The following is a 24571-nucleotide window of genomic DNA, read 5'->3' on the forward strand; positions in this document are numbered from 1 at the left end:
TGCTGCATCATAGCATAGCAGAAAGGTAAAGGATCATGCCTGAAATGAATGGAAAGGGCTTAGAACTCTCTCAAACTTACCTACCCCCACAACAAAGGCAGCAATCCATTCATGAAACTAGTGCTTTCATGGTCTAATCATTTCTTAAAGGACTCATCTCTTAATACTGTTATAACAGTAATTAAATTCCACTATAAGTTTTGGAAGGCATATTTAAACCATAGCACTACATGTATGTCTTCTGAAAAGACAACTCTCTATCACCTGGAAAATTGAAAAGCAATGCCAATAAAAAACCAATCAGTTTGTCATGGCTTATTATTAGAGCATTTTAGGTTAACTGTTGAACACACCATTTCGTGTGTGTTCTTCTCGTATTTTCCCTTAATCTGTACAAACTGCCCACTGTAAGGGGTCATTTGCTAAAGTGGGAGAAAAGTTCAAAGTAGCTATTGCAGATACTTTAAGGAAAAAGGATGAAGGTGTCTTAATTAGTTTGCAGTAAAAAAATAAATACAGTGAGTACAAACTGAAAAGAAGACAGCTGGAGGTGTCATTAAGGGCATATTAGCTTGTATTAGCACACTATAAATCTCTGTGCAGTACTTTGGTCTCACTGTGGGAAGGTATGTCTGAAATGTCTGCACAGTACAAAGCCTAAATCCTTTAGCTTCCTATTTGATTTTCTTGTGCACTTCTAACAGCATATGAATAATGATATGTGCATATATCCATATATATATATATATAATTTTCCTCAGTATATTGATCTTGTTAGTTATAACACACAATTTTTTTTTCTGTAAACCAATTGCAGAAATATAGCTTAAACTCCTTCGGTAAATCAAGGAAGTGATTACCAGAGGCTTCCCCACGCAGTGTTTTGTTTCCTGCTGTACATGTCTATTCCATAGATTCCCTGTCACACTCAAGTTCATATATTATTTCAGAGCTCTTTCAAATTGACTCTGAATATCATTGATTTTTTTTAGTTACTTTTTAAAAATTAATTAACTCTATCCAACTGAGACCATGAGTTTGTAGTAATTTTCTAAGGGTTGGTTTAGAGTCCTAATGGGTGGCTGAGAGAGAAGGAAAGCATAAGAGTCCACATGGGGAAAGAAAAGTTACATAGCAGGAGTTAGGAAAATAAGAATGTGCTTGCCAGTGTCATGTGATGGATTCCACCTTCCTTCTTCACTTTCACTTTAGTTTTAGCCAAGAGCTTACAGTTCCATTGGGAAGAACACAGTGCTGTAGACTCTTAGAGGAAGAGTTGGAATTTCTCTTTGTTTTCAGACTTTTCATAATTTTGTACTGAACTGATGTGTCTAAAAGGAAGACTGCCACATACAATGTGGCATAATGACTCAACTTTTAGGTGTTTCTTTTAATAGAGTGTAGAAGGTGTAAGTTATTTATTATTATACTTTTAAGGAGACATTAAAAACAATCATGATGTGCATGAATTAGTGCTATAAATGACAGGGATGTGTTATGAGTTCTTGTAGCATAAGAAGCATTTCTTTATGACTTAGAGATGTGGGACTTAGTGTGCTAGTTTTCCAGACAGTGAGCCAAGTAAATACATAAAGGGCTATATAATATCCAAGCAGCTTTTTAAAATACATTATTTAACTTTTTTACTAGCATATATTAGTTGCACAAGGGGGTTACATTGTGACATTTACATATATGCTTACACTGTACCTTGGTTAGGTTCATCCCCACCATCATTTCCCCTCATCCCCCTTCCCCCTCTATTTAGAATGATTTCAACAGGTTTCATTGTTCTTTTCTCATATAAGTATGTAAAGGACATAGACCACATTCACTTCCTAATCATCACACATAATACATGTTGGGTTTTGTATTTGTGTGCGTTCTCCAGAGGAACTGAAACAGTAGGATGTGTATACATACATAGAAAAGGATTTATTTTAAAATTTGACTCATGCAATAGTGGATACTGCTCTGTCTAAAATCTGTAATGTGTACTAGTTGCCCAGAGATCAGGAGAAGATTGATGCTGCAGTTCAGTGTTGGGGCTGTCAGGCCAGGGATGTCTCTTACACAGAGAGGTCAGTCTTTTATTCTATTCTGGCTTTCAACTACTTAGATGAGCCCCATGTATTTTATGGATTACAAATTGCTTTATCCAAATTCTACTGATTTAAATATAAATCTCATATAAAAATACCTCCACAGAAATGTCCAGAGCAATGTTTTGCCAATTATCTGGGTGCAGATACACTGATACACAGAATTAATTATCCCGGGGGTGTAAAGGTAACTTAATTAGTAGTAGACCACTTTTTTTATGATACTGTGGATTGATCTTGGGAATTTGTACCTGCTAGGTTCTACCACTTGAGCCACATGCCTCCCCCGCCCCAGTTCTTTTGCTTTAGTTTGCTTTTCAGATAGGGTCTCATGCTTTTTCCCAGGCTGGCCTTGTTCCATAATCCTTTTACCTCTACCTCTATAGTAGCTGGGATTACATTCATGTACCACCAAGCCCAGCTTGCTCTCTGAGATAGATTCTCTCTACTTTTCCCCAGGTTGGCCTAAAATGAATGATGAGCCTTCTTTCACTCCAACTACTCCTACTTCATCTTCCTCCTAAATAGTGGACTTGGGAGATACCAAAAGCAACATTGAATAAGGTGTTGTGTGACTGAACAGGCCTTTCCTAGTCCTTCTTGTTTTTATTCTTCTCTATACACAGGTGTTGGAATAGAAAGGATGATTTTTGTATTATTTTTAAGCTGGTGAGAATAAATCACTGCAATATTTGTAACCTTTCCCAGGTTCTAATTTCAGTCAATTGAGATGCTCTAAAAATTTAAAAATTTAAACGACCTGTAGATATGAACATTCCCCCCAAACAACTTAAAATGCTTATAAACTGAAAGAACCATCTTGTACAGAGCAAAAATAATTTAACAAAGGACTGACATAAACATGTTGTAAACAATGAAAGGAAAATTTTGTTTTTACTTTTTATGTTAGTTACATGGATTGAATGAAGGAAATAAAAGCTATTACACACTGTTCAATCAAGAAAACAGCTTCCATTGTCATACCCTCATGTACTAAAGGCTTCTAGGGCAATTATTGGCCATATTTCTATAGGAACCTGAGGCTGGAAGAAGGTAGTACTAAATTATAAGACACAGAGAACAAAACACAAGGACAGTGACTTGTTATGCTAGGGATTATTTCTTTGCAGCCAAGTGATCTACCCTTTAAACCACACTCTGCTGTACTTTTGTTTTCATTATTTTTCAAATAAGGTCTCATATTTATGTCCATGCTGGCATGGACTCCAATCCTCTTATTTATGTGTCTCACTTATCTGGGATTATAGGCACACACCACCGCACTGAGCTTTTAGTGGTTGAGATGGAGTATCCAGGAACTTTTTGCTTGGGCTGGTCAGCAAATCTCAATCAGATTGAGATCTTCCCAAACTTTGCCCCCCTCCAAGTAGCTAGGATTGAAGGCATGAGGTACTATGCTCAGCTAATGGTAGGAATTCTATATGTAGGGCCATCAGAGATCAGACAAACAAAATACTTGCTTCTTACCTGACGGAATATTTTCCTGGATGAAATGGGGCACATATCCAAAGGCTGCAATTTGTAGATGTTTCAGAGTAAAGACATGAACATCCTTCAGATGAAGACAGAAAAGGTAGAGGATTTGAGCCATAGTTGTGAATTAAAAACTGAAATAACAAAATGTACCACTGTAGATGATGTTAGTAAACACTAGAGATTCCCTCTGTGAAGTGCTGACAATGTGTGTTTACTTGATGACAATTTTAAAAATATGTTTTATTGCAAAGTGAATATATATGCATCCTAAGTAAGAAATTGACCTAGTTAGTACCATCAAGTCTTTTACTTAGCAGTAGGGAATCTGAGTTATTCTTTCCAAAATTAAGAAATCATAGCATTTTTTAAGCAAACTTGCAAATATGTTACTTATTTCTTTAAATTTCTTTACTCTGGGAGTATTGTTTTCCACTTAAATCATCATCCAATAGGCTGTGTTTGATTTCTGTACAGTCCTCACTAAGGAATAGCATTTTTAGTGATATAAGGCAGTAAAAATAAATAAAACCATATGAACCCAGAAGGAAAAAAGAGAAAGAGAGAGATCACAATTTAAATATTTTTGAAGCTAGAAAGTAACTAAGAGTCAGCTTTTTTCTTTTGTGTTCTAAAATGATGGTGTAGAAATCTAAGAATATCCTCAATTTTCATCACAATAATTCCTCATCAAAATTGAAATTTGTTTGCCAGGTACTTTTGATAGAGAAAACTATGGCCATGGCCACAAAATTGTTTTTAAGTCTGTTTTGAGCTCTTAAAATCCCTCTACTTAAAAGTCAAAACATTACTCCTTAGTCCCCCACCAAGAGAGAAAAGGTTTATTCCTGAGAAAGTAAGAAACAGGAGTTCTTGAGCCCAGGGAAGATCAGGACGTAGGGTAGCAATACTAAGCTCAAACAGTTAAACCTAAGTGTTGAAACATCTCACCCTTACTGGCTCTCTCTCCTACTCAGATCCTTTGCAATGTCTGGTAATCAAATTCTATCCAGACAGGAGAAAGTCAGAAGCTTTTCTAGGGAGGAAATACCTAGGTTTTCCTCAACTAGAACCAAGGGAAGAAGACGACAGTGGAAACTGAGACCAACAGACTCACTCTTTTATATTTGCACAGAGCTGGAGATTGTCTAGGGTATTTGAAGAAAGTATTTCATATCAATGAGACCAAAACACATAAAAAGAATAAAGCTTAGAGAAGAAGAACAGATTGCACAAATAAAGAAAACTTCAAAACTACCATGATTAATTTCCCCCAAGATATGACAAAATGTTTTGCATCCCTAAAGCAAGAACACAATTTTTTTAGTGTTGGAAATGTAAATGTTGCATGATAAATGGAAAAACTCTGGTAAACATTTCAGAGTATAAAGTTGAGAAACTATTCCAGAATGAATAGCAAAATATCAAAGATGAAAATTAGAAGAAAATCTAAGAAAACAAATTTAACAAACCAGTTGAGAAAAGCTTAAGAAATAGTTGATTATTAAAAAACCTTGAAAGAAAAAATCTTTATGAAAAGTTCCCCAAAATAGAAGAACATGTTTCCATATTTAATAGACACACTATGTTCCAGTTCTGCAGATGAAAATATTCCCAACTTAAAATCAGTATCTGGGGGAAAAGGGGAAATCTTTTTAATGTTTTAAAGGGAACATTAATAATGTTCCCTAGAGCTCATATGGCTGTCTTGTCTGAAAGAACACAAAAGACTTTAATTTCCCATGCATTCACTTTTATAACATTATTGAAAAGTGTTCTCTACTAAAATTAGAGAGTAAACCAAGAAAGAAGATTTTGAATGAAATGAGCAGTAGGTGTAATGTCAGATATTTTCTGCTGTCAATAGTGTTTATGTGTTTATTCACACACTGGATATTGACCTAATCCAAAGAATGATATAATAATGAGAGGATGAGGAAATAGGAAGTGTTGTTAGGGAGCAAGGCCCATCAGGGTGGTCTGAAAGTAGAAACTTGTAACTTCCAAAGTAGAAAGTCAATGCATTAATGTCTAAACCATTTCTTCCCCTCCCCCAATTAAGAACTAGCAATATAATCATATTATGGAGAGATTTACATGTTACATACTAAAGTACTAATGATAGTTTTGTTTTTCTCTAAATTGAAATAATTTTAGATATAAATATATAGATAAATAATGAATCATAAATATATGTATTTTATGTAAAAAGAAAATATATTAATGGATTACTGAATGCAATTTTAGTTTTGAGAAATAAATCATCTATCTTGCCCATTTCTGTGGTATTCTATGGTTTTCAAATATTAAATTCCAATGATTATGGACCTATTTTGGTTATTGTAGTTATATTAATCTATTTAATGTTTAAAGTACTAACAGAAGAATTACTTTAAAGATTGTCTATCTATCTATATATAAATATAAAGAAGGCCAACTAAGTCAATGACATTTTTTTCTATATATTACTGTGAAATATTATTTCTAATCTACACAAATGTATGGAGAACATCACATTTAGCACTAGCATACTTTGAAGGTCCAGGATAATTGCAGGCTCTTTTAATCACCTATGTATTTACCCTGGATCTGACACCACCAAGTATATTTCATATACTTCCTTAAGGTTTATAACATAAATATGTAATCCTAAATAATATATAACATGATTCACATATTTTAAATTACTCTAATTATTATGCTGTACATATTCCTTAGCCAAGAACTTTTTAAAACTTTATTTTATATGAATCTCTTCATGTTACTGCATGTTAATGTTGCATTATTTTGCCTGTTTTCACTGGTTTACTGTTCCATTTGTGAAAACAGAAAATGTTTACCTACTTTTCTGTTGATGGATATATTTATTCTAATTTTAACTGATGCATTGATCATTATTATAAATGTTTCTCCTAAATAATTACAAGTTTGTCCAGGTGTTGAAAGCTTTAATAAATATTGCTAGTTTTATCTATAAAAATATTTTTCTACTTTACATTCCAACCAACATTGTATGAACCCTGTTGCTATGTGCATAACATTAACTTGATATTTTCCTCTAATAGTGTTGAATAGAAAGGTGCTTGTTTTAACTATTCTAATTGCTAGTGGTGTTTTATGATTTGTTTACATTTTGATTTGCCATTCCAGTTAACTCTTCAGATAATTGCCTATCCTTAATTTTTGTGTATTTTTCATTAGCTTTTGGTCTTTTTCTTATTCTCAGAAGTTTTTCACATGTTCTGAATATTCCACCATTGTGTATTCCGTATTTTGTAAATGACTTCTACCATTATCTTTGTCATTGCAGAAGGGTGAATTTTAATTGAAGCATAATTTATCAATTTTCTTATATTTTTAAAGAAATTTAGCTCTAATTCCAAAAACTTCATTTAGAATTACAGTTTTTTATGTTATTGTGAACTTGATGCTGATTTTTGTATATGAATCAAATTTGATGGATTTTCCCACAGGATAAACAATCTATTCAACTATGTTGAATAGTTCACCATATCCCTCAGTGTTTTCTGTAATTTAAGGTTTCACATATGCATTTGGGACTCTTTTTGCTCTTATATTCTCTCTGAACTAGCCATGCATAAATATATTTTGTGTTAATTAGTATATTCGAAATATTGTTGGTAGAAGGACAAGTTTTCTGATGAAAGCCATGTTGGCCATTTTCTTATTCTTTTTCTTCCTAAAGTTTAGGATTATGTTTAGCTAACTTCCATTAAAATTGATTGAAGAGCTATTGTAACTTCAAGTCACAGGTTTATTTGGAGATAATTTTTAAATGTTTCTTTCAATAGACTTGCATTTCTTCATTTTTTCATCAATGTGAAAAGTGATAAAATACAGTCAAGGAATTTCAACATTTGTAAATCATTTTCAAGCTGTTTCTTGTCAGTGACTCTCTGGGTAAAAGTATACCTCAGAGTCCAACATGGTGGTGCACATTGTGATTCCAGTGCCTGGGAGGCGGAGGCGGGATGATTGTAACAACGTTGCAAGTTCCAGGGCTGTACAGTGATAACTTGTCTTGAAAAAAAAGAAAAACAAAACAAACAAAAAAAGGAACCTGGATCATTCCTCCATAGTGACAATAGTTAAATGAAGATATATTTTGTTCTTTCAAAGTTATGACAGAAAACTTGGACTTGAGGTGTGACTCAAGTGGTAGAATGCCTGCCTAGCAAGACTGATGCCCCGAGTTCAAACCCCAGGATCCCCAAAAAAGAAAAAAAACTGAGGGGAGATAGAGAAAATAGAGAACTGACCATGGTCTTATTATTTTACCCTGATTATGGGTAGTTCTTTGGCAGGTGGGGGTCATGTTAGTTAAGGTATAATTTATATACAGAAAAAAATGACCTTTTTGGGAAATACAGTTCTATGCAATTTGACAAATGTTCAGTAATATAACCAATACCACAATTAAAATATAAAAGAGTTCCATCAAAAAAGCCCGATTTTCCTTTGTAGTCAATCTCTTTTGCTCCCCCATATGAAGCCTTAGGAAACTACTAATCTTTTCATTACTACAATTTTGCATTTTTCAGATATCATAAAAACAGGAAAATGTGATAGATGGTCCCTTCTATGTTTATCTTCTTTCACTTAACATAGATAATTTGGAATTCATATATACTGTGTACCTTAGTAGTTTTTTCCTTAATTACTGAGTAGTAATCCATTGTATGGATGTGCCACTGCTTATTTTTTTTTATTGTTATGCTGGGTAGGAGTACAATGTGGAATTTTCAAAGTTCTTACAATATATCAAAAATATCAAACTTGAATTCATTCCCTGAACCATTCTTCTTTATTCCCCTCTCCTCCAATTCCTGGAATAGTTTCAACAGGTATCATTTTTCCATTTACATACAATGTGTACACAGTATTAGCACCCTCCCATCCCCTTTCCCACATCCTCCTCCTCCCACTGGTACTAACCACCCCAGGCAGGACCTGTTCCATGCTCCGGTTCTCTGATTTTATAAAAGAAAAAAAATGACATTTTGTTTGTTTAAGATTATTTGCACAGGGAGTTTCCTTGTGACAGTTCCATATATATATGTATTATAACCTGAATTGGTTCATCTCCTCTGATTTTCTTCTTTTTGCCTTAGTCCCCTTCTTATGGTGGTTTCAACAGGTTTAAAATTTCTATATTCATTCCTTTATCAACCATATTCACCTTCTTAATTTTCTTCTTTTACACTCCCACTCTTGTATATGACCTGTTTTTCACAATACTGCTGTGTTTGTAATTAGGTAATTATATTCTACATATGAGAGAAAACATGCAGTTTTTGGACCTCTGAACCTAGCTAACTTTACTAAAGATTATATTCTCTGGTTCCACTCAAGTACCTGCCAGTGACAAAATTTCATTCTTCTTTGCAGCTGAATAAAAATTCCATTGAATATAAATACCACTTTTTCTTAATCTATTCATCAGAAATAAGGCAATGTTTGTTAAACTATTCACCAGCTGAGGAACATTTGAGTTCCTTTGGTTTTTGGTAATTGTGAGTAGTTATTATACACATTTCCATCCAGGCAAAAAGAAAAGATAGAAAACCTTAGTGCTCTAGTGTATGGAAACCTGACAATTAAGCAAGTGGAGCTACCATGGACTAAAAAAAAAAAAAAAAAAAAACTGGTAAAAGAGGTTCACTTGGAGAAACTCACACATAAAAATAAAGTACTGTAAGGGGCATCTGTCCAGCAGAACAAATAGAAAGAAATAGTACCCTGGTAGAAACAACAAGACAGTTTGAAAAATATAATAAAGAAAATGTTCAAAATAAGATACATATTGAATTAAAAGGAGATAAATGAAAAACTCATATTTAAATCATGAAATACAATTAATTCAGATAGAAAACCTAGTCACTGAAATTAAAACTAAGTCAATGGTTTAAACAGTATTTTAGACAAAGTTAAAGAGAGAATTTGTAAACTAGAGGGTAAGTCAGAAGAAATTAAACCAATTATATCAACAATAAAAGGAGAAAAAGAGAACTGAACATGACAAATAAAATGAGAGAAGCAAGTGAAAAAAACAACCTATAGGTACAAATGTATGTACATATATGTGTTAGACTAATAAGTATTATAGAAGAAATCCTGTTTACTTATTTATTTGTTATTGAGCATTAATACCTAAGCATTTTTCAGAATATAACCCGAGTCCTCAAATAACACACAAATTCCTGCAAAAGAAAAATAATAATAAATCCAGACCTAAATAGATTGAACAGAAAATATGCAATACATAAATGAGATGTGCTTAAAACCAATTACAGCATTGTTAAAAATTAGTGACAATTAAAATAAAGAATGTAGGAAAGTCTGAAGATAATGGAAAATACTAAAGGAAAAGGAAAAAAATCAGTCTAAAATTATATACCTTATTAAACTACCATAAAATGGATGGTAAAGTGAAGATATTTTTATTTTGTTTTTTTTCAAGTGGAAATTCAATTGCACTTATTTTTTCTTATACAGAATCAGAGAAGCAAATTGTGTACCAAACTCTTGGTGAAGTGGTTTGATCTGATTGGTTTGTCTGTATACTTTCTTCACGCATCACATCTAAATTTAAAATAAACACATAAGTAAATTGTAAAATGTAGAAGTAATCTTTTTAAAAGTTAAAATACTAACACACAAATGATATAGTGTTAGGGAAACAGTCCCTATCAATCACCCACTTTCCCATCTAAATTAATCAATAATTTCCTTTTCTATCACAGTTTATTTTTCCATTAAGTTGCACTTTCAGAAATTGTTTCCTAACTACATCATGAGAACACACCTTATAATGAGTAACACTTCTCTCAGTCCTCATTGACTTTGCAGACAGCTTTCCTGTAAGTGGGGCCCATGCTCCCCAGAACACTTTACTGTTTATAAGCTTCCCATACGCAGTGTAGCCAGTGATACAAAGATTCTATAGTGAAACACTGTCTAACAATTACTTAGACTTAATAGATTACAGGAAAGTTTTAATAATTCATTTGGTTCAAGAAAATGTATTTTATCAGAGAAAAAAAAACATTAACATGGTTATTTTGACAGGACTAAATATCCTGGCAATTGTCTTATACTAAGAAATACCATATAAATAACTTCTTATCATGATTTCTGAGGGCTATTAACACTTAGCGTAATACTAAACAGCCAATAAAAAGTTGCTCTTGAGTAGCTCCATGGTAGTGCACTTGCCCAGCATGCACCATGTTCTGGGTTCAATCCCCAGCCTGGGAAAAAAAAAAGAAGAAGAAGAAGAAGAAGAAGAAGAAAGAAAGAGTTAAAGAAAAAGTTGCTCTTACTTTAGATTTCTAGCTTTCATGTTCTTTAATAAAAGCCAAATTTTATGGCCTTAAAAAAACAAAAATTATGTATTGTTTTATCTACTGGTAAACCATCAGCATCCACTCTTTATTCTGCAAAAATATTTATTATATTCATTAATAAATGTTCCAACTAATTTCACTAAAAAATTACTCTACCATTTTCTAATGCCCCAAGCTTATAAGAAAATTACTTCTAAAACTTGATAATATAAATCATCAATGATTTTGCTACTTAAAAAAGGTATCTGTTTCTTTTACATTTAATAACTAGAAAATGAGTCTATAAAATAACAATTTTTATATGACAATCTTTTTTTTTTATCAAAAGACTGTTGTAGAAGAAATGGGACTTTGATACACTTTATGTAAGAGGAGCAGGGCAGGGCACCTTTTCTACAGAATGTCGGCCATGTCAGCACAGAATACCATGGATTGCTCTTGCTTCTGTTACCCAAGTGACGTGACTTCTTTTTGCTGGAGGACTTGAGTTTTTTGTCCCACTGATGCTTTTTCTCTATCTAAGCACTCTGAGAAAGGAGGGGGTAGATGTTTATGTAGCTACCAAATTGAAAAGGAGCACTATTTTGTTTTTCTCTTTTCTTAGCAAAAATTACAAAAAAGACTTGTACCTTCTTTCTAAGGAAAACAAAAAAGCAAGGGAAGAAGATATTTGAAATAAGTATAGCTGACAAAAGAAATTATCCATTATTTATTAAAAAAAAACTACAACCCTGATAGGAAAATGTGACTTAATACAAAACTAATGACCAGTGAGTATGTGAAAAAATATTCAGTCACTTGTGATCATAGAAAGAGACACTGCCTCCCTACATATAAAAAAACCCTTTACTAAAATATTTAAAATGGTAATACCATTGGTAAGGATATGTTGCAATGGTAACAAATTTCACACAGTGCTTTGGGACTTGTAAATGGCCACAACTATTCTGAAGAACAATAAACACTGCATGAATAAATCATATATATCAACAATTCCAATTTTAATTTTATTCCCTACATGAATTCCTTAGCATATACTGTAATAGTCTTGTTCCCAAGGGTTTATTACATTATTTGTTTAGGTAAGCAAGGTAACAGACAGAAAGTAAGGAACAAACACCCTCAATATATGCATCGGTATAGATCTTAAGAGTTACACCATGGAATTGTGTCTAGCATTTAAAGTGAGTGAAATAAAACTAAATGTATTAATTAACCTGACTCAATTTCAAAACTATGATATTTTATGGAGAAACTAATTGGTGGGGAATACTGCTTATATGATAATGTTTACATAGATTTTAAACACAGAAAACACTGACATATTCTATTTATGGGTACCAAAATACATGTGAAAAAAAAATCAAAATGATGGATAGAAATAGTAAACACCAACTTCGGGAAAAATGTTACCTCTGGAGAGGAAAGGATAGATTCATTAAATCTGAAACTCTTCTATTTCTTTAAAAATCATATCTGAAAGAGCTATAGGAAAAGGTTAGTGTTTTGCATTATAAAATATGGGATGTTTTATGTCTGGATAGTAAAAGCAGGTGTTTATTATCTCCTGAGCCTACCCACACTAAGCCTACCTACACTTTATTAATATTACTTAATTTATATAAAATTAAATAGGTAAACTGAATAAATGCATTAAAAATGAAGTTAATATCCCTTGGGTAAAGATGTTAAATGAAGTGGTAACAACTTTATATATTTATGTCTTTACAGTAATTCCCTCAAGTAGTTAGTTTGCTATAATACTTGCATGATTGCATTTTTTCTGTATGTAAGTATTGCAGAGAAGTAGATAATTCTAGAATCAGAAATTCAATGTGATGACCAAGTGTTAAATCTTTGCTTTGTTTCTTATTGTAGTAATTAATTCACTACGTATAAACACAGCTCAGAGCCTTGTCTATCCTGAGAATTTCCCCTCAAATAGTAGATCCCAGTTGCTTTACCTGTGTTAGATCATAGTTCTCTGAACAATTGGCTGATCAAAGGTTGCACGCTTAAATCTTCTGTAAAATTTGGATTTGAGGGATTAACCCTTGGATTTTTAAAAACTGATTCTCTAAGTAAGATTTCATTTATATCTCTAGAGAGAACCCCAGGGCTCTCCTTTGCCACAGCTTGGGTGGCTTTTCACTGTGTTTCTGTATACCTTAACTGTTTCTAATAAATTTCCTTTTTGGCTAAAGGCAAACAGTTTTATTTTGCAATTGTAACCAAAAGAGCTGTATCTTACGAATACAGAATGTTTTACTGAAGTGTATGTGGCCACTTAGAAACCTACCTGTCCTGTCTCCCAGTTTTCTCTGAAGGCAATGCAGATAAAGATATTGATTTTGGCCTCTTTTTATCACCATTCACTCAGTGTGTGCCTAGCATTTTGTTGTTCTCAGAATTCATATTTTTTTCTAGACATTAAGTCTGGTTTCCCTCCTCTTCCCTTTTTATTATGAGGAATATTCGATTTTGTAGTCTTGAAATTAAGTGTAAATTCTTGTTGATATTGTATTTCATGTCTTGCAATTGTCTATTTAATGGTAGGCTCTTAATTTCCATGTGTCATTTAAGGTAAATGAAAATAACATATGTTCCTTTTAAAAATAAGACATTCCTTATTCTTTCTTAAAGAAGTGAAATTTTTTTATATTGTTTAGTCTTGATAGCAATAATTTATTGCTTCCATTAAGAGCAAAGTTGCTGTCTCTAGTTAATGGCAGTCTTTTCCCATGCTGTTGATGGAACTTTGAATTTTAATTTTATATCTGAGTGATGGAAATGTAACATTCTAAAAGGGTCTCTTCCCAAACAAGTGTTTTCGTTAAATGAAATAACTAAAACGTTTTTACATCTAAATGTTTCTGTAACTTTATCTACTAAAATTTGTGAAAGAAAGAAATGAAGGTTACTGAAAAGGTAAATGCCTGCTGTGTACCTTATCAATATAGTGATTCTAGAGGGAAGACTTTGATTTCACCAACTAATTGGAAAATCCCTAACTCCAGATCCTAGCAGCAAGCAGTACAATACTAATTTAGAACAAATAGCAAAATGTTTAATAGTTAAAGATCAACTATTTATCTTTTTTTTCTAGTAGAACTTATTTGGAATTACATGATGGTTTCTCTTTTCTGTAGCAACTTTTCTGTATCAGCTTCTCCTAAATTTGAAATGGTTGATGGAGATTAAAGGGCAAGACTTAGATTTCATTTTGAGACTTTGAATGCAGAGATTTGATTTCGTTATCATTCTGATTACCTAATTAAGCAGATCTATCAAGGCCTATTTATAAGTGAAATGAGGTGCTCTAAAGGCTTTTTTGTTTTCATACTTCCTTTAGTTAATTAACACATTTTAATTTTAAGTAAGAGCATCGGCGTTTAGACTTAGATTCCACATATAAGTGAGGTAATATACTGTTTGTCTGCCTATGCCAGGCTTATTTCACTAAGCATCATGTCTTCCAAGTTCATCCATGTTGTCACAAATGCCAGGCTTTCCTTCTGCTCTCCCTCCTCAATCCTCTTTTTCTTTCCTACTTCCTCTCCTGTCCTTCTTATTCTATTCTCTTTTTGATAGTACTTGATAATTGAACTCAGGGCCTTCTACTTGCTAAGCAAGTGCTCTACCACTTGAGCCAAGCAACCAGTCCTTTTTGCTTTGAGTTTTTCAGATAAGATCTCTGGTTTTTCCTGATCTATCCTTGTACCATGATCCTCATACCTCAGCTTCCTAAGTAGCTGGAATTATAGAATGGTCCACCATGCCAAGCTTGCTTTTGAGATAGAGTCTTGCTGACTTTTTTCCCTGGGCTGGTTTAGAAGTGTGATCCTCTTGTCCCCACCTCACAGATAGCTGGAATTGTATGTGTAGTCCACCATACCCAGCTTCTCATTCTTTTAAGGACTGAAAAGTGTACAATTTGTGTGCGTGTGAGACATTTTTTAGTACATTTATCTGTTGATAGGTTGATTCTGTGTCTTGCCTTTTGTGAATAATGCTATAATGAACAATGTTCTTATCTCTCAGACATACTCATTTCATTTCCTTTGGATATATACCCAGAAGTTGATTGCTTCATTCTGTGATAGTTCTGTTTGGGTGGAGGGAACAGAACAACGTAGATGAAAGCATACAGAATTCCAGTTAGACAAGGATGCTTAAGTTCTGGAGATTTACTGTATAGCATGATTAACTATAGTCAATAATAATGTATTGTATTCTTTAAAATTGCTTAGAGAGTAGATCTTAAATAGCCTTGCCATAAAAAGATAAATGTGCATGGTGAAGGATATGCTAATTAGATTGATTTAATCATTTCACAATTTCTACATGTCCAATTATCACACTGTAACCATAAATATGGACAATTTCTCTTACCAATTGTACTTTAAGCTGAAAATATGAGTGCACTCATTCAATTTGATGGATTAAAATTTCATCTTTTGTTACTTCCATATTATTAACCTTTAATAAGTTTCCTACATATGATAACATATAATAAAGCCTGTAGAGTTGACATTTCTTACAGAAAACTGTGTTGAATGTGTTATGTGGATTCTCCTTAGAATCAGACACAATAATTTTAACTCCCTTACTTTGTACCTGATGGCCTTTATGAAAGCTACTTTTCTTCAGTAAACCAAATCTCAGTAAGTAAAGCTGTAAAGTTTAAAGGCTTTTATGATGATAATATATAGTAAATATACCTACTATGTAGTAAGTATACCTAGTATACAGTAGGTGAGTCTTTGGCACATTTCAAAGTGTATCTCTTCCTAATTCTGATAAAACACAAATACTCAGGCTAGTATTTAGGCACCACCATTTTTTTTCACTTCTTACTTTGACCTTGCTACATTTAGTAAGTAAATATTTCTTTGGTATGATTAAACCCAGTCAGTACCCTGATTTTTTATTTATTGCATCTTCCCACACATTATATTACCTCCATCCCGAGCCTACAATGTTTTCCAGATTTATTTTTGCAGACCCATTGCTGTTGCTTTCTTTCAAAAGTGCAAGTTGGTAACCTTCTGGCAGATAACTTTTTACCAGCCCAGATCAATTTTTTTTGATTGAATAGGAATGCCTTCAGGTAAGGTAAGAAATGCACAGTGCATTACCATAGCCATTACATCCTCACATATTCAGGTCTCCTGCCTGGCCCCTGATGTCACTGGGTTTATCACTAGAACTCCTTCTCTCAATTAAAGCTAACTTAAATGAATCACTACCCAGTCTGCCTCTCTTTAATTCAATTAAAACCTTTATTAGCCCCTTTATACAATTTGACATAAATCAGAAAAAGTGAGTTTGGGGTAATACAGTGATTTTAATTTCTGCAGCTAATAGTTGCATAAATTTTAACAAGACTACCTTGCTGTCTTATAAAAATGCAAAAAATAACTCTCATATGCAAATACCATTTCTCTTAGGGTTGTTTTGACAATCATTGTTTGACGATGACTATAAAAGAACATGTACAACATAACTAACACAGTGCCTATTTCAAAATATGTGATTTATAGCCCTTTGAGTCTGTTTTCTAATTTGGCAAGTAAGGAGATTAAGGTTAAATAAGCAACTAAATTCTCCTCTCCCTTCTCAAAGCAGAGGACACTCGTGGAATTCCCAGTTTTATATTTTAAAGAGTCTCTGCTGTGATTTCTTCTCAGAACAACAGCATATACAGCAATATATTATAATAACCTTTTGTTCCAGTGTATTGTGATTTATTTACATTTAGTAAACTCCAGTATAATTCCTATGACATTTATAATGCCATATTACTTATGTATTTCACAACCTTTCTCCTTGCTCTAAAGGCTTCTGTGTTTTTCACAGGAAGGAAAGGAAAGAGAAAATGACATGGGTGGGAATATCCACTACAGGCTCCCTGCTAGGTCCTTCGCAAACACATTGACTTTTGTTCATTGAAGGATTCATTGATCAAGCAGAAGTGCATGAGTACAGAAGCTTCTTGATTTATAAATGGGTTACAATCTGAGAAAACCTATTGTAAGTTGAAAATATCGTAAGTCAAAGCTGCTACGTCTACAGGATGCTAGTGGCTTACACCTATAATCCAAGCTACTTGGGAGGCAGAAATTGGGAGAATTGCAATTAAGGGCCAGCTTAGGCAAATAGTTGGCAAGATCTCCATCTCCAAAATAACCAGTGCAGACTGGAGGTGTGGCTCAAGAAGTAGAGCACATGCCTAGCAAACAGGAGACCCAGAGTTCAACCCAACCCCCCAATACCACGGAAAAAGCAACACAAAAAGCACTTTTATACACCTAACCTACAAAACATTATAGCTCAGGAATGCTGAATACTTAAGAGTAAGGTTGGTTGACCTCATGACTGAGTGACTGACTGGGATGTTCTTTGTCCCTGACCAGAGCCAAAAGATAGTATTTCATACTGGTAGTCTGGGAAATGAACAAAATTCAAATTTTGAAGTACAGTTTCTCTACTTTGAGCTAAAAAATTGAAGTGATGGGAAATGCATATGGCTTTCTTACCTTTGTAAACTCAAAAAAAAATCCCATTGGAAAAACTGTAAGTTGGGGACCATGTGTATGAGAGTGGGCAGAGGATTTAAGACATGGTGACTGTACTGGAGGATCAGTACCCTTCACAGACACCAGGGCAGAGATGGGCTGTTAACCCAGCGTCAAGGAGTGAATGTCAGTCAAGAGAGCCACCACTGCAATAGGCCTGAGTTTCCATGTATCATTGTTTTTAATTCATGAAGTCTCTGGGCAACTATAAAACAGGCAACTACATTCCATAAAAACCAGGTCTTCAAAATCATGCCATTGTGATCAGTTACTGAAATCTCTTTTGTTGAAGTCATAATTGTTTGTTCTTATGACTTAACAGAAGACACAAGACCACTTTAAAGTTAATTGTGTCACCAGGTACTTCCTACCCCTCCTTTCACTGTCTAATACATCACTGACTGACGACAAGAAAGTATGTTGTATTGAAAATGTATATTCTGCATTCTTTTAAGTATTTTTAGGATTAGTGTGCAGAGCACTTTATAAAAATGTAGATTCTGGCTAAATGTGGAAAAGTAAGGAGATTTTATAATTCATATATCTACATTTTTGTTAATATATTTTTGGCCACTGTCTCTGAGTTTCAACTAAAAATCTATAAAAATTCTGAGGCATTCCAAATATAAGTGTTGCTCAGTCCCAAGTGGCCTAACTTCTTTAAATTATTCAGTGTTCCACATAAATGTGTCAAATTTATTCATAGGGCATAAATGAAGAGATCTAGTGCTTGATAATCCAGAACTGTCTTTCTAATAATGAATGAAATCTTGTAAAGGCATTGAAAGAGGGATAAAAAGGAGCCCTTAAACTTAGTCCTAGATCCAAAGCTATACTCTTCCACATTAAGATATAAAGAGATTTATAAGAATTTAGTTAGAAGGTAAATAAAACGTAAGTTTAAGTAGACATGTGTTGGACTGATCAAGTTGTAAGGGAAAATCAGAGGCTTGTTAAATTTGGTGACAACACTCAAATACATTTGAAGTCTCATATTCCCCTTCTGCCTTTTTATGCAATTGTCATTTCCCAAGGTACTAAATATATTACTTGGCACACGATCTACGTGTTAGAAGTGTCTGTTCTCACAAAGGCGATCCACCTCGTACATTTGACAAGTGACCCATCCCTCATGGCTGCTTCTCCACTGCAGGCTCTCTCCTCCGTTATCCACTCTGTTATCCTTGGTGTTCTGCATCTTTCTGCTCTTTCCTAGGCAGTGTTTTCTCCTTCAGACCTGAATCACAGAACTGTTGTACTGCTGTCAAGCTTCCTGAACCTTTAGGAATGTTTTCCCTCAAGTGTATGGCTCTATCTTCATCTCTCTACAACAGCATTCCTGAGGTACAAAAGCAGAATCATTGAACTCATCACTGCTACAGTGAATCTGAATCTGTGGAGTTCATAGCTAATAGCATGAATTTTCCACTGGTGCCTTCAATAATTTTTTTCTGGGAACACGGTTCAAGTGGTAGAGTGCTTGCCTACCAAGTACAAAGTCCTGATTTCAAACCTCAAGACCACCAAAAAATAAAAGCCAGGTATGGTGGCACACAGCTGTAATCCCTCCTACCTACATAAGAGGCAGAGGTAGGAGGATCATAGTCAGGAGGGTCTATCCAAGGCAAAAGTGAAACCTATCAGGAAAAAAAACAAACTAAAGGAAAAAGGACTGGGTGTGTGGCTCAAGTGGTAAGGTCCTGAGTTCAAACCCCAGTACTGCTACAAAAATAAATTCTTTTTTTGTTTTGTAGTATTTTTTCTTTTCTTTTTAATTGCTGTGCATTAAATCATATGTACTAGGACACTTCCATACATATTATGTACTTGGTCCTATTTACCTGCTTTGCTGCTCTTTCTTATGTCCTCCTTTTCCCTACCTCTTCTACCCACCTCCCTAGGAGTCCCTCTTCTACTTTCATGACCTTGTGATTTTGTTTTGTTTTGTTTTCTCCTAGCTTCTACAGATGAAAGAAAACATGTAATACTTATCTCTGTCTGTTGATGGGCACCTATGTTGATTCCATAATTTGATTATTATGAATAATGCCATGAAGAGACAGCTTGTAGAATAGGATAAAATCTTTGCCAGCTATTCATTCAACAGACATTAATATCCAGAATATATGAAAAACTCAAAAATTAAACTTATGATAACAAATCAGTCAATAAATGGGCAAATGAACTTTTCAAATGAAGAAGTCTAAATGTCCAATAAGTATACCAATAATTCTTAATCATGTTAAGTAGAGAACAATTCTGAGTTAATGGTAATAAAGGAAAGAATAAACTATATAAATTATGATTAACACACTTAAATTTGATTCTTGGCCATCAGTGTCTTGATGTTTCCTGACTATCCATAAGAAGCATACTACATATTACCACTACTTTTAGTTCTGTTCAAATTCTCCTAATTGTATGAGAATGCCTTTGGGAAAGGTAATAAATCTACAACGCACTACAATAACCCTTACTCCACATATTTCGGTCTCCTTTCTCACACAATACTATTTCAGAGAACCACTTTCTTACAGGGCCTTTCTAGTATACATAGGACTGTGTCCCTTGAAGGTCTTTCTATCTAGCTGTGAGAACTCCCAGAAGACAGCTGTCAGCTACCACATCCTTCAGGATCTACTTCCTCTGTAGAGAGCAGTCTTGCTTTATTGCTTATTCTTCCATCACCTGGTGAGTAAGTAGAAAATGTACAACCATTTCCACCCCATGCAAGATAGCTTTGACAGACAAAATATCCACTGAGGATTTCCCTGCTCAGTTTGTTGGTTGGCATCATAGTTTGACTTCTTTCCCTTTCTGTTTCTCACCTTTCTTTCATAGATATTGATTTTTGCCTCCCAAACTCTTGTCTTAGCCATTTGCTTTCAGAGAACCCATCCTACAGTGCCTCAGTTTACATGATATGGTACAGGCTTCTTTCCTCAGACCTCTTAATGGTTATAAATTTAGATCATTACACATATGAATATTTTTCTCTGAAAAGCAGAGTCAATCATAAAATTGCCTTTGTTTTCTAAATCATGATATTTTCTCCAGAATTTATTCTGCCTTTGGATTTTCTGTATGTAGGTTTTCTAGTTAACTAAGTCATTCCACATGTGGTAGAAAATGTATCTCTCCTTAAAATATAAATGCTTATTTTCAAATTCATTATCAAGCACATAGGATTCTCTGCTTTGACAGATCTGAGCTTCTTTCAATAATCCAAGATAAATTAACCACCAAACTCCTTTGCAAACATTCTGGACATTATCTTTAAAAATGGAATTAAATGGTATTCTGTTGAGAAAACTGCATAATTTGAGTTACTTTTATCTCCTTACCACAATGCATCAGTATCTGCAGCCACATTTTTATTCTTCACTCTTTCTCACTTTGGCATTGTCCAGTGATCCTTTGTATTTAAACTTTTTGAATGCTATCAGAAGTGTGTTCAAATAATTTATTATAACTACTATATTGCTGTGGACTTGGCCCTTGGATAAGAAAATGAAGCCATTAATAAAATAAAAGGCTTTGTTTTTAACTGAACCATGGAAGAAGCAAAAGTTAATGAGCATTCAAATCTTAGTCCAATAGGTTAAGTAGGTGTCCACCTGGACAAGACTCCAGGCTTCGACTTTGCAATGACAAGATATAAATAAAATGGAACACTTTGTACTGGTAAAACATATCTAATTTTGTCCGAATGTGAATTTATTTCCAGTTGTGAAAGTGTACACTTAGTGGGTTGGTAGTGATAGCTACACATTTATATTACCTAAATCCTAGTGTCCTACATATTTCTTCATTAAACAAAAAATATATACAAAGATACATAAGTATATATGTATGACTACTACTGAGAATTATAATGGAAATGGTGTTATTTCTCTAGACTTCATGAGAGAAAAACGCATAGAGGACTGAAAACTATAGTATAGAGAATTCGTCATGGGTATAGTTGTATGTGATGGTTATAGATAAAGAAAAATGGTTTCCACTCCTATCCAACTATTGTTCAGAATCGGGATATTTCTTTTAGATTTAGAAACCCCAGGCCCCTTCTAGTTTTCCATCTAGAAACTCTTGCCAAATTTTGCAACATCACCAGAGAAGAGAAAAGGAATTTAAAAAAAAAAAAAGAGTCAGGCATCCTGTTGAAGTTTATTTAGATAGTGGAGCCTGTGGGATTGTGTGTTGTTTTCCAGCTGCTCCTACCTTCTCTGCTGAACCTAGACTAATTTTACAGCTAGATTTGAATTAACAATTCACATTGCACGCTCTCCAGATGCTACTGAAGAACGTAGAGGAGAGAGCAACATAATCACACTAAAACAGACTTTGAAGATCACCTTGCCCTTAGCAAACAAGATGACTGATTTACCTATGCTCCTGGTGGCATTATTAAGCAAGCATAGACAAGAACACAAGCATGATATTGCACAACAGTAGTATTGGTATGAGTCACAGTACCTGTAATTTAGCAGTCATTGTCTGGCTCAAACAGGTGGCCCCGTCTGGCAGATGCTGGGGAGGATTCATTATGAGGTTCACATTTTCTCCAATGTTTTGCCTTGTTAACTTTGTTTTTCTTTTTCTGAAACTGTGTGTATATGCACATACCTTATCATATTAATAAAATGTGTATTTTTATATTCTGAGGCTAAGTTGTTGATTAAAAATAGACTCCAAATTGCATTCATTTCTTTTAGTATTAATTCAATATTTGTTTAAGAAACATTTCTAAGAACCTACTAACCCTAGCATTATTCTAGACACTAAGAATATATTAATATAAAAATTCGCCATTGTGTAGCTTGCATAAGTTAAAATGACTTGTTCTATAAAAGAGCAGTATGGTTTACTTAAAGTCTATGTTATCTTATTTTTAATATTGCTACATTACCTTTTTTACATTGATAATCCTAGATATGTCTTCCTTTTACACCTTGAATTTCAACTTTACTGAAGGAAACTGTGTTTAGGCATATCTTTTATAAGAACATTAAAGGATTTTTTTAACACAATTGGAAAATCTCTGACCTTAAATACATTTTATACTATTAACTTTTTATACTTTTATACTATTCTTTTATAGTATTGTTTTTCCAAACTTATTTTATTAGTTACTGTTGTCAGAATGTATCTTCCCCAAATTCACGTGTAAGAAACTTAATCCATAGTCCAACAGTGTTGGATATGGAGCTGTGCCCTCATGATTAAACTAATTTCACCATTAAAACTTGTAGGAATGGATTCGCTTTTTCTTGGCATGTGCCAAGTGATGATGAAGCAAGAAAGTCCTCTCTAGCTGTTTAGCACCTGATCTTGGACTTCCCAGGTTCCAGAATCTCTATTCTTTATTGGGATTTGTATTTTGGTATAGCAGCACAAGTAGACTAAGACATTAATCAAGTTTTTTTTTTTTTGTACTCTCTTATTCCCTTTGTATTCCTTTATTCTATTTTTCTTTTAGTGATTTCTTAAAATTAATGGCTTATACTTAACTATGACTAAAATGAGTGAATAGCTCTGTTGACCTCCTTCAAACAAACAAAAAAAAACTTAGAATCTTTTAAGTCAATACTCACCAACCTCATCTTCCAGGTATATATTTTGAATTTAAGCCTCCAGAAATAGTCACTACTACCAGTATGTTTTATAATCAAGATATTTACTAACCTGTTTCATTCTATACTCCTGTTTTATTTTATACAATTTATTTTTTATTTTACACTCCGCTCTATTTTCTTCTGAGTTACATTCCATTCTCTTCAAGTACTTCTATCATTCTTTCAGTGAAATCTATGAGTGGTAATGGCTTGGACACTCTTGAGTGAAAGCCCAACTGGGAATACAATCCTACCTTGACCCATTTTTTCTCACAACATAATTGTATTCTTCCACTGTTATCTTGTCTCTGTTGTGGTTGATTAAAAAACTATTGTCAATTTAGAAATAATTTTCTTTTTAGAAACTTTAAGGAATTTTGTCTTTTGTGTTTAGGAAGTTTGTTTTTTTTCTAAATTAAGTAGTTTAAATGTGGGTTTGGTTTAAATTTGTTGGTTTTCACACTTCTTCAGGACTCATATCTTTTTTCTTTACATTATGAATAATTTTCATTCACTTTCACTTTGAATATTTCCTTTCCCTGTCCTCTTCTCTCCATTCTGTTCTTATAAATTGGCTGGCTCTGATTCATATATTATTACTTTTCATCAGACTTTAATTTCTATCTCTGAGTTGAATTCTGTGTAATTTTCGTATTTCTAGTTTTTAGTTTACTGAATTCATCATCAGCCAGCTTCTAATTTATTTTTCTTTTAGATTTAGTCTCTTTAAAACACTTTTTTCTTCACTTTATTCACATTTCTACTTGTAGAAAGACATTGCCCTAAGCAACCCATTCTACCCTAGCATTAGAAGTTCATGACTACTTTTCTAATCAGCTAAATTATATTTTAGAAGACCTCAAAAATAATCAAAATTATTTGTTATTGTTAATATTCATAAGGATTAAGCATACCATACTAATGAAAGGGGAAGGAATCAGAGGAGATCTACATATTTTGAAGAAGACTGTGTCAGTCTGCTAGGACTGACAAAGTACTCCAACTAGATGTCTTTGACAACAGGAAGATATAGTCCCCCAGTTTTAGATTCTGAAGTCTGAGATTTATGTATTAATAATGTTGGTTCTGAGAAATCTGAGGGCAAACATATTTCATTCTTCTTTCCTAGCTTCTGGTGGTTTGCTAGCAATATTTGAAGTTTCTTGACTTCTACTGTATTACTTCAATTTCTTCCCCAAACCTCGCATGGTGCCTACCTTTGTCTAATTTTTCTTTTTATGAGGATACCAGTCATATTAGATTAAGGGCCAATTCTATTTCACTGTGACACATCTCAAGTTGTTATATCTCCAACAGTACTGTTCATAAGTAAGCCTACATTATGAGGTCATGGGGTTAGAAATTCAATATATGAATTTGAAGAGGGCATAAATTAACCCATAACAGAGACACTA

At 33.6% G+C, this 24571-nt stretch overlaps 1 protein-coding gene across 44 annotated transcripts in view; it reads left to right on the top strand.

Annotated features, from left to right (window-relative positions):
- Positions 1 to 24571, top strand: part of Lingo2 (leucine rich repeat and Ig domain containing 2) — a 1208229-nt gene that overhangs the window by 616243 nt on the left and 567415 nt on the right. The window contains exon 1 of one of the 44 annotated variants that reach the window (XM_074051666.1): positions 18375 to 18885. The exons of the other annotated variants lie outside the window; for them this stretch is intronic. The gene's annotated coding sequence lies outside the window, so the exon portion shown is untranslated. Of the gene's footprint in view, positions 1 to 18374; positions 18886 to 24571 lie in introns of those variants that run through there. 44 annotated transcript variants of the gene reach the window in all.

This window comes from Castor canadensis, chromosome 13, assembly GCF_047511655.1.
Source record: "Castor canadensis chromosome 13, mCasCan1.hap1v2, whole genome shotgun sequence".
Classification (NCBI taxonomy): domain Eukaryota; kingdom Metazoa; phylum Chordata; class Mammalia; order Rodentia; family Castoridae; genus Castor; species Castor canadensis.